The sequence below is a fragment of the Dendrobates tinctorius genome, unplaced genomic scaffold, assembly GCF_039654945.1.
Source record: "Dendrobates tinctorius isolate UK_male_01 unplaced genomic scaffold, ASM3965494v1 ptg000162l, whole genome shotgun sequence".
In the NCBI taxonomy this organism is placed as follows: Eukaryota; Metazoa; Chordata; class Amphibia; order Anura; family Dendrobatidae; genus Dendrobates; species Dendrobates tinctorius.
The window spans coordinates 25562798-25579189 of record NW_027361829.1 but is presented as its reverse complement, the minus strand read 5'-3'; the positions used below and the strand labels follow the sequence as shown (position 1 = coordinate 25579189).

General features: G+C 47.9%; 1 protein-coding gene across 4 annotated transcripts in view; it reads left to right on the top strand.

The window, feature by feature from the left end:
* Positions 1-248: 248 nt before the first annotated feature.
* LOC141052668 (death domain-containing protein CRADD-like) overlaps positions 249-16392 on the top strand; it is a 33466-nt gene continuing 17322 nt past the window's right edge. The window contains exon 1 of one of the 4 annotated variants that reach the window (XM_073549912.1): positions 249-492. The gene's annotated coding sequence lies outside the window, so the exon portion shown is untranslated. Of the gene's footprint in view, positions 493-559; positions 581-601; positions 831-16392 lie in introns of those variants that run through there. The other 3 variants (XM_073549911.1, XM_073549914.1, XM_073549913.1) reach the window with 3 other exon arrangements.

Sequence of the window (16392 nt, the reverse complement as noted above, 5' to 3'; positions counted from 1 at the left end):
GGGGTTTGTGCGGCAGGGCTGCATTTTTGTCCCAGTCCGGCCCTGATTGTTGATCAGTGGTCAGTTCTCCCAGCAGAAAGTACAGACTCCCTGCATTCATCACAGACGGTGCGCGACCGCTCATTGGTGCTGTCCGCTGGCCCCCATTCATCGCGTGCACCATGTGGAGAGGCGCTGTAGTAAGAAGGTGTGCGCCCAACAAATAGTGTGACCCCCGGGCGCCCCTCACCACAAACCCCACACTAAAATTCTTGCTGAAGTCGTGTGGCGTAGCGACCCCTGCTGGACACTTGGCAGTGTTAGTCACGGCGCGCACTCGCTCTGGGGAGCAGCAGTGCAGCTTCCTGTCCTGCCCCTCACAGACGTCGCTCACACCCCTGCATATCACGTGACCTGTGCAGCTGAGCAGGAAACCGAAGAAGCGGCGGCCAATCACAGGTCAGTGCCGGGAATGAGAGGCGGCAGCTCTTCGGTGCAGTAGAGTGGAGCAAGGTCAGAACACCAGTGGCGGCAGGTCTGGTACCTGGGAGAGAGCCGCACCGCTAGAGCCGCCGCCGCCCTCACGTCCTCTCGCTGCTAGGTGACATGGCTGCCGTCTGCACCTGGCCCTCTCCTCCTCCAGTGCGTCCACTGGCGCCCCCTCGTGACTGATGGCTGGATTGTCAGTTCTGGACGTAGTTCACACTCCGGAGTGATACTAGGGACATGCAGATTTCACTTGTACTAGTGCGTGGCGAAAAATCACCACCAAAAATGATGTCTGTGCAGACGATCAGGAATTGGCAGCTCTATGGATGCAGCACGTGTCCGCTGCCAGATATTGAAAGCAGGTGACTCCTCTGTGATCATCCCCCTCCCTTCCGCCGCTCTCTGTCATCCCTCCCTTCCGCCGCGCTCCGTCGTCCCTCCGCCGCGCTCCGTCGTCCCTCCGCCGCGCTCCGTCGTCCCTCCGCCGCGCTCCGTCGTCCCTCCGCCGCGCTCCGTCGTCCCTCCCCCTGCAATCTGTCATGCCGCGCTCCATCATCCCCCCACACGTACAGAACCTCAGAGTCCAATTTCTGCTGCACCTTGGGGTCATAAAGGGACGGCTCTTATCTCTCTCATCTTTGGGTTGCGGCGTCAGATGTGATTGGGGGATTTCACATTTCTCCCAGATTCTCTTTAAGGTTCATGTCAACTGTCAGGAACAGCATGGATGTAGTGTCCTACGGTACAATCTTGTTCTGGTGGTGATGAGGCGGTGGTGTGGTGGCAGAATGGTTATTGTAGGCTGTAAGCATTCCTGAAAAGATGGGTTTTCAGGTTCCGTTTGAAGGATCCGAGGGTGGTGGATAATCGGACGTGTTGAGGCTTGGAGTTCCAGAGGATGGGGGATATTCAGGAGAAATCTTGGAGGCGGTTGTGTTAGGAAAGAATAAGTGTGGAGGAGAGTAGGAGGTCTTGGGAGGATCGAAGATTACGTGAGGGAAAATATTGGGAGATTAGTTTAGAGATATAGGGTGGGGACAGGTTGTGGATGGCTTTGTAGGTAAGGGTTAAGGCCGGGGTCACACTAACCGACGCAAAATACGGTCAGTATTTTACATGCGTAATACGGATCAATGGCCCCTAAACAGTGCTCCATATGTCATCCGTAATCAAGGTGTGGTCGCGTATTTTGCGCATGTAAGCATCCGTATGTAATCCGTATGGCGAGATTTTCTCGCAGGCTTGCAAAATGGACATATAATGGAGCCCTATGACAGGGTTTCTAACAGAAACCAAAGAATAGATATAGACACATAGAATGCATATATATATATATGTGTGTATTCTATGTGTATATATCTATTCTTTCTTTCTTTATTAAAACTGTCAGTGTGAGTTTACTGTATAGCGCACTGAATTGCTGGCTTTGCTAAAAGACACCGGGTGCGTATTTCTCACAAGTCACATGTGTGGTCCGTGTGTAATACGTATTTTTTGCGCACCCATAGACTTGCATTGGCGTACTACGGGCGTAGTACGCTGACAATCGCAGAATACGGATAGAATACGGATGAGAAATATACAGCTGGTGCAAGGGACCCCATAGAGAATCATTGGTCCGTGTCTAATGCGTGCTTTTAGCGCCTCTCACTCGGCCGTATTCCTTGCCAGTGTGACCCCGGCCTAATAGTTTGAACTGGATTCGGTGGGGAATTGGTAGCCAGTAGATGGATTTTCAGAGGGGAGAGACAAGGGAGTAGTGAGGAGAGAGGTGGATTAGTCGGGCAGCAGAGTTGAGGACAGACTGGAGTGGTGCAAGAGAGTTAGCAGGGAGGCCACAGAGGACAGTGTTGCAGTAGTCAAGGCGGGAGATGAGGGCATGTACAAGTTTTAGTAGATTGAGGGCTGAGGAAGGGACGGATTCTGGAAATATTTTTGAGTTGGAGGCGACAGGAAGTGGCAAGAGTTTGGACATGCGGCTTGAAGAACAGGGCAGAGTCGAGATTTACTCCGAGGCAGTGGATTTCAGGTGCGGGAGAGAGCGTGATGCCGTTCACCATAATAGATCGGGTAGGGAAGATACGTGAGATTGAGGAAAGATAATGAGTTCAGTTTTGTCTACATTGAGTTTTAGAAAGCGAGAGGTGAAAAAGGATATGGCTGATAGACACTCCGGGATTCTGCACAGCAGAGAGGTGACATCTGGGCCAGAGAGGTAGATCTGAGTGTCGTCCGCATACAGGTGGTACTGGAAGCCATGGGACTTTATTAGTTGTCCTAGGCCATGGGTATAGATGGAAAAAAGTAGGGGCCCCAGGACAGAGCCTTAGGGGACTCCAACAGAGAGAGGGCGGGATGAGGAGGTAGTGTGGGAGTGGGAAACGCTAAATGTGAGGTCAGAAAGGTATGAGGCAATCCAGGACAGGGCAAGGTCTTTGATGCCAAGGGAAGAAAGAATCTGTAGAAGTAGGCAGTGCTCGACTGTGTCAAAGGCAGAGGACAGGTCGAGAAGGAGGAGGATGGAGAGCTGTCTGTTAGCTTTGGCTGTGTGTAAGTCATTAGTAATTTTGGTCAGGGCAGTTTCAGTGGAGTGGTGGGGGGGGTGGAAGCCAAATTGGAGGATGTCAAGGAGGGAGTTAGATGAGAGATGGGAGGAAAGTTGAGCATGGACATGCTGTTCAAGGAGTTATGAAGCAAACGGGAGGAGTGATATGGGGCGATAGCTGGGCATAGCAGTTGGGTCAAGGTTTGTTTTTTTGAGGATGGGTGTGATGGTGGCATGTTTGAAGGCAGAGGGGAAGATACCAGAAGATAGCGATAGGTTGAAGAGATGGGTTAGGGCTGGGATGAGCGTTGGGGTGTTTCATTTGGTAAAAATTAAAATGTCAAATTTTTGCTGACTTTCCTTACGCCCCGAGTTTCACTAATGTAAAAAGTATATACAGCATATCGTGTATAAGCCGACCTGTTATGAATGAGTCACCGTAGGAGGCTAAGACAGAAATACTAGCTAAGTCCAGAAAACCAGAGAAGTTGGCAGCTATCGGATTACAGACCCCTGAACCTATCAACAACAACTAGCAGTAGCCGTGGGGGGTTCCTACGGTGCCCTAGACCCCTCGATCACAGCCGGAGAACTACATAGCCTAAAGACAGAAAGGGAAATCTAAACTGCCCCAGAGCAGACCCCAAAGCAATAGGCAGCCCCCAACATATAATGACGGTGAAGCAAGATGAAAAAACACACAGATAGAAAGATAGGCTGAGCAAACGATGGGGCCCAAACTTACTACATAGGACAGGATAGAAAAGCTACTGTCTGTAATCCGCCAAAACCCTATCAAAACAAGAGCCAACAGCTGATAGGGAAAAAAAGCCCTGAAGACGCTAGGCTTCAAAAAGACTATATCAGTACTCAGGTATTTTCTGAAGACAGAGCAAAAAGGAATTCAGCACACCCCAGCAGGGAATGGCAGAAATCCAGAAAAACAAGGAAAAACAAAACCAAAACACAAATGCAAAAAGCAGGGCAGAAAACTTAGCTTTTGAGGAGCAGGAATCAGACTGGTATCCTAGAATCCCTCAAAGAGATCACCAGCAAGGCAGAAGGGCGTTGGCTGCCTTATATCCAGTTAGCAATTCCCGTCACTCAGTCATCATCATCCTGCCCAGATGCTTGGTAATCAGCCTCACTACCTTCCTTCACCAGAAGAGGGAGTTCATCAGACCTCAATGGTGAAGGGGAAAATGAACTCACAACAGTACCTCCCCCTTGAGGAGGGGTCACCGAACCCTCATCCACGCCACCAGGGCGATCAGGGTGAGCCAGATGAAAGGCACGCACCAATCTTTTGGCATGAATATCAGAGGCAGAGACCCAGGAATTATCCTCCTGACCATAACCCTTCCACTTAACCAAATACTGGAGTCTCCGTCTAGCCAGACGGGAATCCAGTATCTTCTCTACCTCATATTCCATGTTACCTTCAACCAATACAGGGTCCGGAGGTGCCACCCCAGGAACTGCTGGTTCAACAAACCTCTTCAACAAGGACTTATGAAACACTTTATGGATTTTAAATGTGACAGGAAGAGCCAAACGAAAAGAGACCGGACTAATAATCTCCAAAATCTTGTAAGGTCCAATAAATCTAGGCTTAAACTTAGGAGAAGCCACCTTCATAGCGATATTTTTTGATGACAACCAAACCATATCACCAACCTTAAACTGGGGACCAATGGTCCTATGTCGGTTGGAAAACAGCTGGGCCTTTTCCTGGGAGAGAGATAACTTATCCACCACTTGGTCCCAGATCTGGTGCATTCTCTCCACCACAGTGTCAACACCTGGGCAGGCAGAGGGCTCCACCTGCCCTGAAGAAAATAGAGGATGAAACCCAAAGTTACAAAAAAAGGTGACATCAAAGTGGCAGAACTAGCTCTATTATTTAAAGCAAATTCGGCCAAGGGCAAAAATGAAACCCAATCATCCTGATCAGCGGAAATAAAACATCTCAAATACGACTCCAAGGTCTGGTTTGTTCTCTCCGTCTGCCCATTGGTCTGAGGGTGAAAACCAGAGGAGAAGGACAACTGAATTCCCAGCTTGGAACAGAAAGTCCTCCAAAATCTAGACACAAACTGAACTCTGTCAGATACAATGTTCTCAGGAATCCCGTGCAAGCGAACCACCTGTTGCAAAAACAGGGGCACCAACTCAGAGGAAGATGGCAACTTAGGGAGTGGTACAAGATGAACCATCTTAGAGAACCTATCACATATCACCCAAATAAGTCATTCTCTGAGATACAGGCATATCAGAGATGAAATCCATTGAAATATGCGTCCATGGCCTCCTGGGGACCGGCAAAGGCATCAACAACCCATTAGAGCGAGAACAAGGTTTAGACCGGGAGCAAGTCCCACAGGACTGCACAAAATTCCTGACATCACGAGACAAGGCGGGCCACCAAAAAGACCGACTCACCAGATCTCTAGTACCAAAAATACCTGGATGACCAGCCAATGCAGAGCAATGAACTTCAGACATCACCCTCTTCTTCCACTGGTCAGGAACATACAACTTTCCACTGGGACAACGCTCAGGTTTGTCCTCCTGGAACTCTTCCAGAGCACGTCTCAAATCGGACGAGATGGCAGAAAGAACTACCCCTTCGCCTAAGATGGAAGCAGGCTTGGTCACCACAGGAGAATCAGCAAAGAAGCTCCTAGAGAGAGCGTCAGCCTTGACATTCTTAGTGCCAGGAAGAAAAGAGACCACAAAATCAAAACGTGTAAAAAACAAGGCCCACCTAGCCTGTCTAGGGTTCAAGCGTTTGGCCGACTCCAGGTAAATCAAATTCTTGTGGTCAGTGAGGACCACGACTTGATGTTTAGCTCCCTCCAACCAATGTCTCCACTCCTCAAATGCCCATTTCATGGCTAACAGTTCCCGATTCCCCACATCATAGTTACGTTCAGATGGAGAGAACTTTCGGGAAAAGAAAGCACAGGGATTCATTTTAGATGTTACAGGATCCTTTTGGGACAAAACAGCTCCTGCACCAATCTCAGAAGCGTCCACCTCTACCTGTAACGGGAGTGAGACATCAGGTTGCCGCAAAACCGGGGCAGAAGTGAATCTTCGCTTCAGCTCCTGAAAGGAAGCAACAGCCTCCGGAGACCAATTCAACACATCAGCACCCTTCTTAGTCAGATCAGTCAATGGCTTGGCAATACTAGAAAATTTTGCTATAAATTTCCGATAAAAATTAGCAAAACCCAAAAACTTCTGGAGGGCCTTCAAAGAAGTGGGCTGAACCCAATCATAAATGGCCTGTACCTTGGCCGGGTCCATTTCAATAGTTGACGGAGACAAAATAAATCCCAAAAAAGAAATCCTCTGTACCCCAAAAAGGCATTTCGATCCTTTTGACATACAGGGAATTCTCCCTCAAGATCCGGAACACAGTCCGAACATGTTCCACATGAGAATCCCAATCCTTGGAGAAGATCAAAATATTATCCAGATAGATAATCAAAAATTTATCGACAAAGTCTCGGAAAATATCGTTCATGAAGCACTGGAAGACAGAAGGGGTATTAGTGAGCCAAAAAGGCATCACCAGGTACTCAAAATGTCCCTACGGAGTATTAAACGCCGTCTTCCATTCATCCCCATGCTTAATGCGGATAAGATTATATGCCCCCCTGAGGTCAAGCTTGGTAAACCAGCAAGCACCTTTAACTCTGGAGAATAGATCCGAAATCAGGGGTAACAGATACTGATATTTAATAGTAATTTTGTTGAGGGCACGATAATCAATACAAGGCCTTAATGAACCATCCTTTTTTGCCACGAAAAAACCCCAGCACCTAAGGGTGAAGAGGATGGTCTAATATGACCCTTCTCCAACGCCTCCTTAATATAGGATCGCATAGCCTCGTAGTCGGGTACAGATAAATTGAAGAGCCGACCCTTGGGAAATTTACACCCCGGGCTCAGTTCAATTGCACAGTCATAACTCCTATGAGGAGGCAAAGACGCAGACTCATTCTCACTAAATACATCATAAAAATCCGCCAAATAGTCAGGAACATCATGCGACTGAGGTGAGGTGGAAAAAACCGGAGCCTCACTAAGGGCACACCGACAACCCCAACTCACCACAGACACAGATTTCCAATCCAAAACTGGATTATGAATTTGCAACCAGGGAAACCCCAGAACAATGGTATCATGCAAATTATGCAACACCAAAAATCTGCAATTTTCTTGATGGCCTGGGGCGACCCGCATTACCACCGGGGTCCAAAACTGAGGTTTATTTTTCGCTAAAGGAGTAGCATCAATCCCCCTCAAAGGGATAGGCGTCCGCAGAGATGTCATCGGAAATCCACAACGTTTAGCAAAATCCAAGTCCATTAGGTTCAGGGCTGCTCCCGAATCCACAAAAGCCTTGGCGGAAAATGTGGACAGGGAGCAGATCAGAGTAATTGCCAGAAGAAACTTAGGTTGAACACCACCCACAGAAAACGTGTGTGCAAAACGTTTCTCTCGTTTAGGACAGACAGAAATGATATGCGAGGCATCTCCTCAAAAAAAACACAGCTTATTACGCCTTCTGAACTCCTGACATTGCTCCCAGGACAAAACTCTATCACATTGCATAGGTTCAGACACTTGTTCAACAGGTGGCAACACCTCTTGTGCAGTCCTGCGTTCACGTAAACGCCGGTCAATCTGAATGGCTAATGACATAGAATCGTCAAGACCAGAGGGAACAGGAAATCCCACCATAGTATCTTTTACGGCTTCTGACAAACCCTTCCGAAAGAGAGCTGCCAAGGCATTATCATTCCAGGTAGTAAGGACCGCCCACTTTTGGAATTTTTGACAGTACAATTCTGCAGAATCTCGACCCTGGCTCAATGCCAACAGGGTCTTTTCAGCCTGATCAATAGCATTAGGTTCGTCATACAACAACCCCAAGGTTTGAATAAATGCGTTCACATGAGTCAGGATCATCTGGTTTCAAAGAAAACGCCCAATCCTGGGGATCGCCACGCAGCAAAGAGATGACAATTTTAACCTGCTGCGCGGAGCTCCCTGACGAGTTAGGCTTCAAGACAAAAAATAATTTACAATTATTTTTGAAATTAAAAAATTTAGACCGATCCCCAAAAAACACATCAGGAATAGGGATCTTTGGTTCAGCAGCATGTGAATGAGCAAGGTAGGCTGAAATTCCCCGCACTTCCGCAGCGAACTGCTCCACACGATCAGACAATTGCTTTATCTCTATTGAGAGAAAAAAAAAATTCCCCCTACGGCCTCAGAGATATAGAGGAAAAAATATACACACTTTTTTTTTTTTTTTTACACAATTCTTTCCTGCTATTGAGTACCCTAGGATCTGCGGTATGGCTGGTGATTGTTATGAATGAGTCACCGTAGAAGGCAAAAACAGAAATACTAGCTAAGTCCAGAAAACCAGAGAAGTTTGCAGCTATCGGATTACAGACCCCTGAACCTATCAACAACATCTAGCAGTAGCCGTGGGGGGTTCCTACGGTGCCCTAGATCCCTCGATCACAGCCGGAGAACTACATAGCCTAAAGACAGGGAAATCTAAACTGCCCCAGAGCAGACCCCAAAGCAATAGGCAGCCCCCAACATAGAATGACGGTGAAGCAAGATGAAAAAACACTCACACAGATAGATAGTTTGGGCCCCATCGTTTGCTCAGCCTAACTACATAGGACAGGATAGAAAAGCTGCTGTCTGTAATCCGCCAAAACCCTATCAAAACAAGAGCCAACAGACTGATAGGGAAAAAAGCCCTGAAGACGCTAGGCTTCAAAAAGACTATATCAGTACTCAGGTATTTTCTGAAGACAGAGCAAAAAGGAATTCAGCACACCCCAGCAGGGAATGGCAGAAATCCAGAAAAACAAAACCAAAACACAAATGCAAAAAGCAGGGCAGAAAACTTAGCTTTTGAGGAGCAGGAATCAGACTGGTCTCCTAGAATCCCCCAGAGAGATCACCAGCAAGGCAGAAGGGCGTCGGCTGCCTTATGTCCAGTCAGCAATTCCCGTCACCCAGTCATCATCATCCTGCCCAGATGCTTGGTAATCAGCCTCACTACCTTCCTTCACCAGAAGAGGGAGTTCATCAGACCTTAATGGTGAAGGGGAAAATGAACTCACAACACCGATCCGTGTATAAGCCGACCCCCCCCCCCCCCCAAATTTTGCCACAAAAAACTGGGAAAACTTTCTGACTCGAGTATAAGCCTAGGGTGGAATCTATAGTATATGCCCCCATATGCTGCTCCATAGTTTATGCCCCCATATGCTGCTCCATAGTTTATGCCCCCATATGCTGCTCCATAGTTTATGCCCCCATATGCTGCCCCATAGACTATGCCCCCATATGCTGCCTCTTAGGCTATGCCCCCATATGCTGCCCCTTAGGCTATGCCCCCATATGCTGCTCCATAGACTATGCCCCCATATGCTTCAAAAAAAAAAAAAAAAAAGCCATACTCGCCTCTCCTGGGTCCATCGCCGCTGTCTGCCGCTTCTTTAGCCAGCAGAGGGGCGGCGCGCACTAACCACGTCACCGCGCCCCCTGCTGCCTAAACGTCACTGACACAGGATGCAGCAGAAACAGCGGTGAGCAGCGATGGACCGGGGGACAGGTGAATGTCACTATACTCACCCATCCTGCCGCTTTCTCTGCAGCCTCGCTTCTCCACTGTCTCCCTTCCTGTCTTCAGTGGTCACGTGGTACCGCTCATTACACTCATGAATATGCGCATATTCATGAGTGTAATGAGCGGTACCACGTGACCGCAGAAGACAGGAAGGGAGACAGTGGAGAAGCGATGCTGCAGAGAACGCGCCAGGACTGGTAAGTATGATCTCTGACACCCCCGCTCCCCCTCCCCCGCCGAACCCCAGGTATATGACCCGTGTATAAGCCAAGAGGGGGACTTTCAGCCCCAAAAAATGGGCTGAAAATCTCGGCTTATACACGAGTATATACCGTATGCCAAACTTCAAGACGATCGAACAATATTTAGAGGTTGCACACTTTTATCAGTTTAATAACAGTACGCAAAAAACAGATTTTCAGTGTTAAGTATTTTTTATTAGAAATTCAAACAATTAAAAACTTAGAATAATAGTGACAATAAACAGTAACATTGATAGGCAGTATCATACGTATTAAATGATTTACACTAATGTGCTGTGAAAGATGCAACTCCTTCTTTTGTTCGCTTGGTGACAGCTTTTTCTATGATACTCGACAACTCTTAACAAGAACTGTTTCTGTTGTTCATCTCTGATTGAATTATTAAACTTCTTTCTCAGAGTAATGCCCCTTTCCGCGGTGTCATTCACCACCTTAAGAGCATTGATGGAGGTTCTTAGTGTATCACTACAATATTCTTCTACGTCGTGGATCCCAAACAATTCAAAGAATGTCTTTGTTTTACTTGTAACAAAATCGCTGAGGTCTTTTCCTTCAAAAACAAGGTTTTTACCTTCCAACCGTTTCAGTTCCTTTTTCTTTGCAGGTTTCATTCTTAAATTTTCAAACATCTTATCCTTCTCAGCCTGAGGCTAGTTTCACACTAGCGAATCTTCACGCAGCGCGCGGCCCCGCTAAGCCGCGCCCCCTCCAGTCATCTGACTACTATCGCACAGCGCTGCATGCGATCGGCGCACCCTATCTTTAACATAGGGTGCGCAGACCGTGCGCTAGTAGGATTTTTGTGTGCGCTGCGCAGTTTTGAAGGTGCGCCAAACGCACCATGTTGCATTTTGGTGCGCTCGGCGCACCTTCAAAAGTGCGCAGCGCACGCAAAAATCCTACTAGCGCACCCTATGCTAAAGATAGGGTGCGCAGATCGCATGCAGTGTTGTGCGATAATAGGGAGGAGGGGGCGCGGCAGAGGGTGGGGCTTAGCGGCGCCGTGCGCTGCGTGGAGATATCCTAGTGTGAAACTAGCCTCACTGATATGTTCATCCAAAAATGCCAATCCTATGTTAGCTTCTGACAGATACCAAATTTTTGGTACCAGATACCAGAGTTTTGACACTCCCACAGGCATCCGAGGGCAACAATTTACTATCCCAATGTAAGACTAAATGAGGAGGATTTTCAAACAGACTTTTCCATGTTCTCAGCCATTTGTCTTCTGTTAATCGCCCGAGCTCGGAAAACGGTAGATGGAGATATGGAAATGCATGAAACATCGTGACCAAAGCTTTTTGCAGTTGCAATAAATGAAGTACTTGCTTGTCAATGGAGAGTTGTTCTCGATCCCATGTAGCCATGAGTGTGTGATCAAGAGGTTTTAATCTACGACTTGCACAAGATTTTTTCACTGGTGGTGCAGAAAATTTGTCCTCTTTGTGAATTGATGATGATGGAGATGAGACTGAGTGCTCCTCTAAAACTGTCTTGTTCATTTTGGCGATTTCTTTATAATGTTTCATCTTGTATGCCTCCTTTTTTCTGTATTTATTTTCTTCCTTTTAATTTGTGAGGCAAGAACCTTATCTACACCACTCATTGATGAACTCATACGATCCTCTATTTGTGACATAAGGAATGCTTTATCGTCTTCTAGTACGCTATTCATGGACATGATATTTTGCCTGGCAATATCAAATAACTCAACAAGATCACCTTTCCAAATCTGCCGCTTCATATTTGCTTTGTCAATGTTTCTTGATTTCTCTTTACCCAGATGTTGATATTCCTTGTATAAACTTCTGTGTACGAGTTTGGATATTCTCCTCTGTTATGACAGGGATACTTGCTTTCTTCCACACTTCCTGTAGTTTAATACTTGTAGATTTAGCAGCACACACAAGTGTTTCTTTCATTTCCTTGTGATGGTAAATGAAAACTAAAAGCACTTGTCTCTTGGAAGGGATCCGAGCTCCCAAAAATTCACCACCAGGCACCTTTTCAAGTGACCAAATTCCCTTTCTAGTACTCATTTTCAGTTTAACTACCTGCAAAACATAATAGAAACACAACATACACATTAGTGTGATGTCGATACATTTTCATGAATTTCAGTACTTTCAGATCAAAGTGTGCAACCCCTAAGCATTAATCGATTTTGCTAAAAATTTTTACATGGATCACTAAGATGACTTAGACCAAGGATTCAAGCAGTCATATGAAAATCATAACTTTGGAAAAATGAAACACCCTAATGAGCGTGTTAGTGAGGTTTGGGAGCAGGTGGGAAGGGATGGGGTCAAGTGCACAGGTGGTGAGGTGTGATTTTGAAAGGAATGAGTAAGGTCTCCTTCAGTGATGTTGGAGAGGGAGGTTATAAGGGAAGGGCAGACGTTTGGTATGTGGAGTGGTTGGGGTGGTGGAACAGTAAAGGTTTGCCTTGTTTGGCCGATCTTGTTTTTGGAATAGGTGGCAAAATCCTCGGCAGAGATGAGGGGAGTTGGAGGTGGCAGTGGTGGGCGGAGGAGAGAGTTAAATGTGCTAAACAGTTGTTTTGGATTGTGGGATAATGAAGATACAAGGTTTGTGAATTAGGTCTGTTTAGCAGAGGTGAGGGCTGATTTGAAGGCAAGTGTAGCTTGTTTGAGAGCAGTGAAGTCGTCTGGCAAGGCGTGTTTTCTTCCAACGCCGCTCCACAACCCTGGATGATTGTCGAAGTTTTTTGGTGAGGTTGTTGTGCCAGGGTTGCCTACTGATTTGTCGCACTTTGCCATGCATGAGAGGGGCGACTGAGTCTATGGCTTATGTAAGAGTGGCGTTGTAGAAAGCGGTGGCGGTGTCCATATCGTGGAGTGAAGTTATGGAGGACAGAGGTAGAATAGAGTCTGAGAGTCTGTGAGTGTCTAGGTGTGCGAGGATGTGCTAGTGGCTGGACATGGGGGGCAGGTGAGGAGGACAAGGATAAGAAGGTGAGTAGATGGTCAGATAGGGGGAAGGGAGAGCTTGTGAGATAGGGTAGGGAACAGAGGCGGGTGAAGATGAGGTCTAATGTATGGCCATCTGTGTGGGTGTCTGTGGAGGACCACTGAGTAAGTCCAAAGGATGAGGTAAGTGACAGGAGTTTGGAGGCTGCTGGCTGGTGGGTGTCAATGGGGATGTTGAAGTCCCCCATGATGATGGTGGAGATGTCAGCAGAGAGAAAGTGGAGGAGCCAGGTGGAGAATTGGTCGATGAAGGCAGTGGCTGAGCCCGGTGGTCGGTTTATGACAGCCATTTGGAGATTAGAGGGAGAGTAGATACGGACAGAGTGAACCTTGAAATGAGGGTGAGAGGGTTGGATAGGGTTAAAGGATCAGTTTTTCGAAAGAAGGAAACCCACTCCACCATGTCTGTTGCTAGAGTGAGGAGTGTGGGTAAAGTGGAGGCCACCGTAACTCAGTGAGGCAGGGGAGGCCGTGTCAGGGGGTGGCAGCCAGGTCTCAGTGAGGGCCAGGAAGGAAAGGTTGCGGGAGGTAAAGAGGTTGTGGATCACGTGGAGCTAGTTGCAGACATCTGACACTTTCCCGACTTGATGGTCAGGCCTGCTTGGTGAATGCGCCAGAACACCTAGAGATGCTGAAGGTGATCCTCCCAGGTGGAACGGAAGATGGCAATTTCATCCAGATATGCCACCGCGCACCTCTCCAGTCCATGAAGCAGGTGGTTGACCATCCGATGGAATGTGGCATGGGCATTCTTCATGTCAAAAGGCATGACCGTAGACTCATATAGTTCGAAGGGGGTGATAAAGGGGGACTTCTGTGCCTCGGGGCTCAGGGGAATCTGCCAGTATCCCCGACTCAGATCCATAATGGATAGATAGCGCGCACCAGCTAACTGCTCAAGCAGCTCCTCGATGCGTGGCATTGGGTGCACATCGGAGGCTGTTATGGCGTTCAGCCCCCTGCAGTCCACACAGAACCGGGTGGTCCGATCCTTCCTTGGCACCAGGACTACAGGTGAGGCCCTCAGCTGCAACATCTCATTGATCTCCTGGCACATGACGTGCTGCACCTCATCTGAGATGCGATAGGATGTCCATTGTAGTGGGTCGTGACTCCTGGTGTCCACCTCGTGGACCATCAGTCCTTCCATGTCTGTTGCTAAACACGGCCTGGAAGGGTTCCAGTGTGGCTTGCAACTGTGACTGTTGGTGTGCGGATAGCAATGCGCTTACCTTCACGTCCTCTATGGACCTGTCCGCCTTGGCTTGAGCCAGCATGTCCAAGATGGGGGTTTTCCTCCCCAGCCTCAGGCAGGTTGCAGACCGGTAGGACCCAGGCTCCACGTTCTTGATGAGCCTTCATAATGTTAACGTGGAAGGCCTTCCGCCTACCCCGAGCGAGATCAAGGGTGGCCACGTAGGTGACTGGGTTGAGCTGCTGGTGTACGACATACGTGCCTTCCCAGGCCACCTGAGGCTTTTGGTATGGGGACCAGCACCCACACCTTGTGACCTACCTGGTAGGTCCACGTTCTGGTCGTACCAGTGCTTCTGGTCAGCCAGGGCCTGCGCCCTGTTGTCATGCACCAACTGCATCTTGTCACTGAAGCGCCTGACATACTCCATGATAGAAAATTCTGAAGGGCTCGGCTCTTCTTCCCAGGATTCCCTTACCAACCCAAGGGGTCCCCGGATTCGGCTGTCCTACAGGAGCTCGAAGAGGGAGAACCCTGTCGAGGCCTGCGGAACCTCTCGGTAAGCAAATAGCAGGTGTGGGAGGTACCTCTCCTAGTCGCGTCCTTGGGTCTCAACCAGCACTTTTAGCATCTGTTTATGGGTACCGTTGAATCGCTCACACAAACCTTTGGTTTGGGGGTGTTTTCTCCAGATACCAGATGCTTCACCTGCATTTTTTTTACAGAGAACCTCCATTCTTTGAGACTTAAATTGAGCTTCCTGGTTGGTAAGCATCTTCCTGGGAAATCCTACTCTTGAAAAGAAGGCCAACAGGGCCTCCGCCACCCTATCTGCCCTAGTTGAGGACAGCCACTGCCTCTGAGTACCAGGTAGCATAGTCTACCACAGTAAGATAGAAACCTTTTCCAGAGCTTCTGGGAATGGCTAGTGGTCCCACAGTGTCAACATCAGTCCTCTGGAAAGGCTCCTCTATCACTGGCAAAGAGATCAGGGGAGCTTTGTGCGCAGGCCCTGACTTCCGCACTCTTTGACGGTGATACAGAAGAGGCAGTAGTTTGTCACATCTGTCCCCAATTTGGGCCAATAGAAGACATCTCTCCTGATCATCTGCGGGGAGTTTTTCCAAGGCCATTCGGAGGTAGGGGTCCACACTACCCCTGTTGCGAGTAGTGCTGGCAGGCATCGGTTGAACCTCTGAAGCAGCACCACCTACGCTTGGGCTGGCTTCCAAACCACATTGCATCAGGGCAGCAACCAGTTTGGCCTTGGTTTTGCCCATGGAGACAATCTGTTTATGCATGCAAATGGCAAAAGAGTGTCCTTATTTATACCAGACCTCTACCATGTAGCCATAATTGCCAAATAGAAGATATCACAGAAAACAAAGAGAAAGAGAGGGGGTAACTGCTATACACACAGTATTGTCTTTGCACTAACAAACACTGAGTTCGTTCTCCAAACCTTTTGCGCAGTGTCCTCGCAAGAACGGTGCACGTTTTTAGTGAGAGGGATGATTGCTCAAACCAGGTCACTAATGCTCTTTGATCCCACCGGTCTGCCACACTATCAATATGTCAGGGATTTATTTGTCTATCCCACTGCTGACACCAATATGTCAGGGTTTAAGAAAGTCTCCCCCAAAGGTTAAAAATCTACTTATATATATTGTCGTGAGGTATGTAAACCCACACAACTTTTGTTTCCACTTTCAGTTCCGGTTAGGAAATTGCAGCTCTCTGGTGCCCCCCTCAGGCTAGTTTCACACTTGCTTTTTTTTGCAGCGCGTTTTTCCCGCAAAAAAACGCATTGAAAAAACGCATACATAAGCATACAACTGCTGCGTTTTTTTCAAGCATTTTTATGAGCATGCATGAAAAAAACGCAGCGTTTTTATGCGTTTGTATGCGTTTTTAGCGCGTTTTTACCGCGTTTGCGTTTTTTTCCAACATTTTTAGGTGGCCCCTCACACTACCCAAACCATGACTTTACTAACCCTAACCCTGACCCTAACCCTAACCCTGACCCTAACCCTGACCCTAACCCTAACCCTAATCCTGACCCTAACCCTGACCCTAACCCTAACCCTGACCCTAACCCTTAACCAAACCATACTTAACCCAAATCCTGACCCTAACCCTGACCCTAATCCTTAACAAAACCATACTTAACCCTGACCCTAACCCTAACCCTGACCCTAACCCTTAACCAAACCATACTTAACCCTAATCCTGACCCTAACCCTGACCCTAATCCT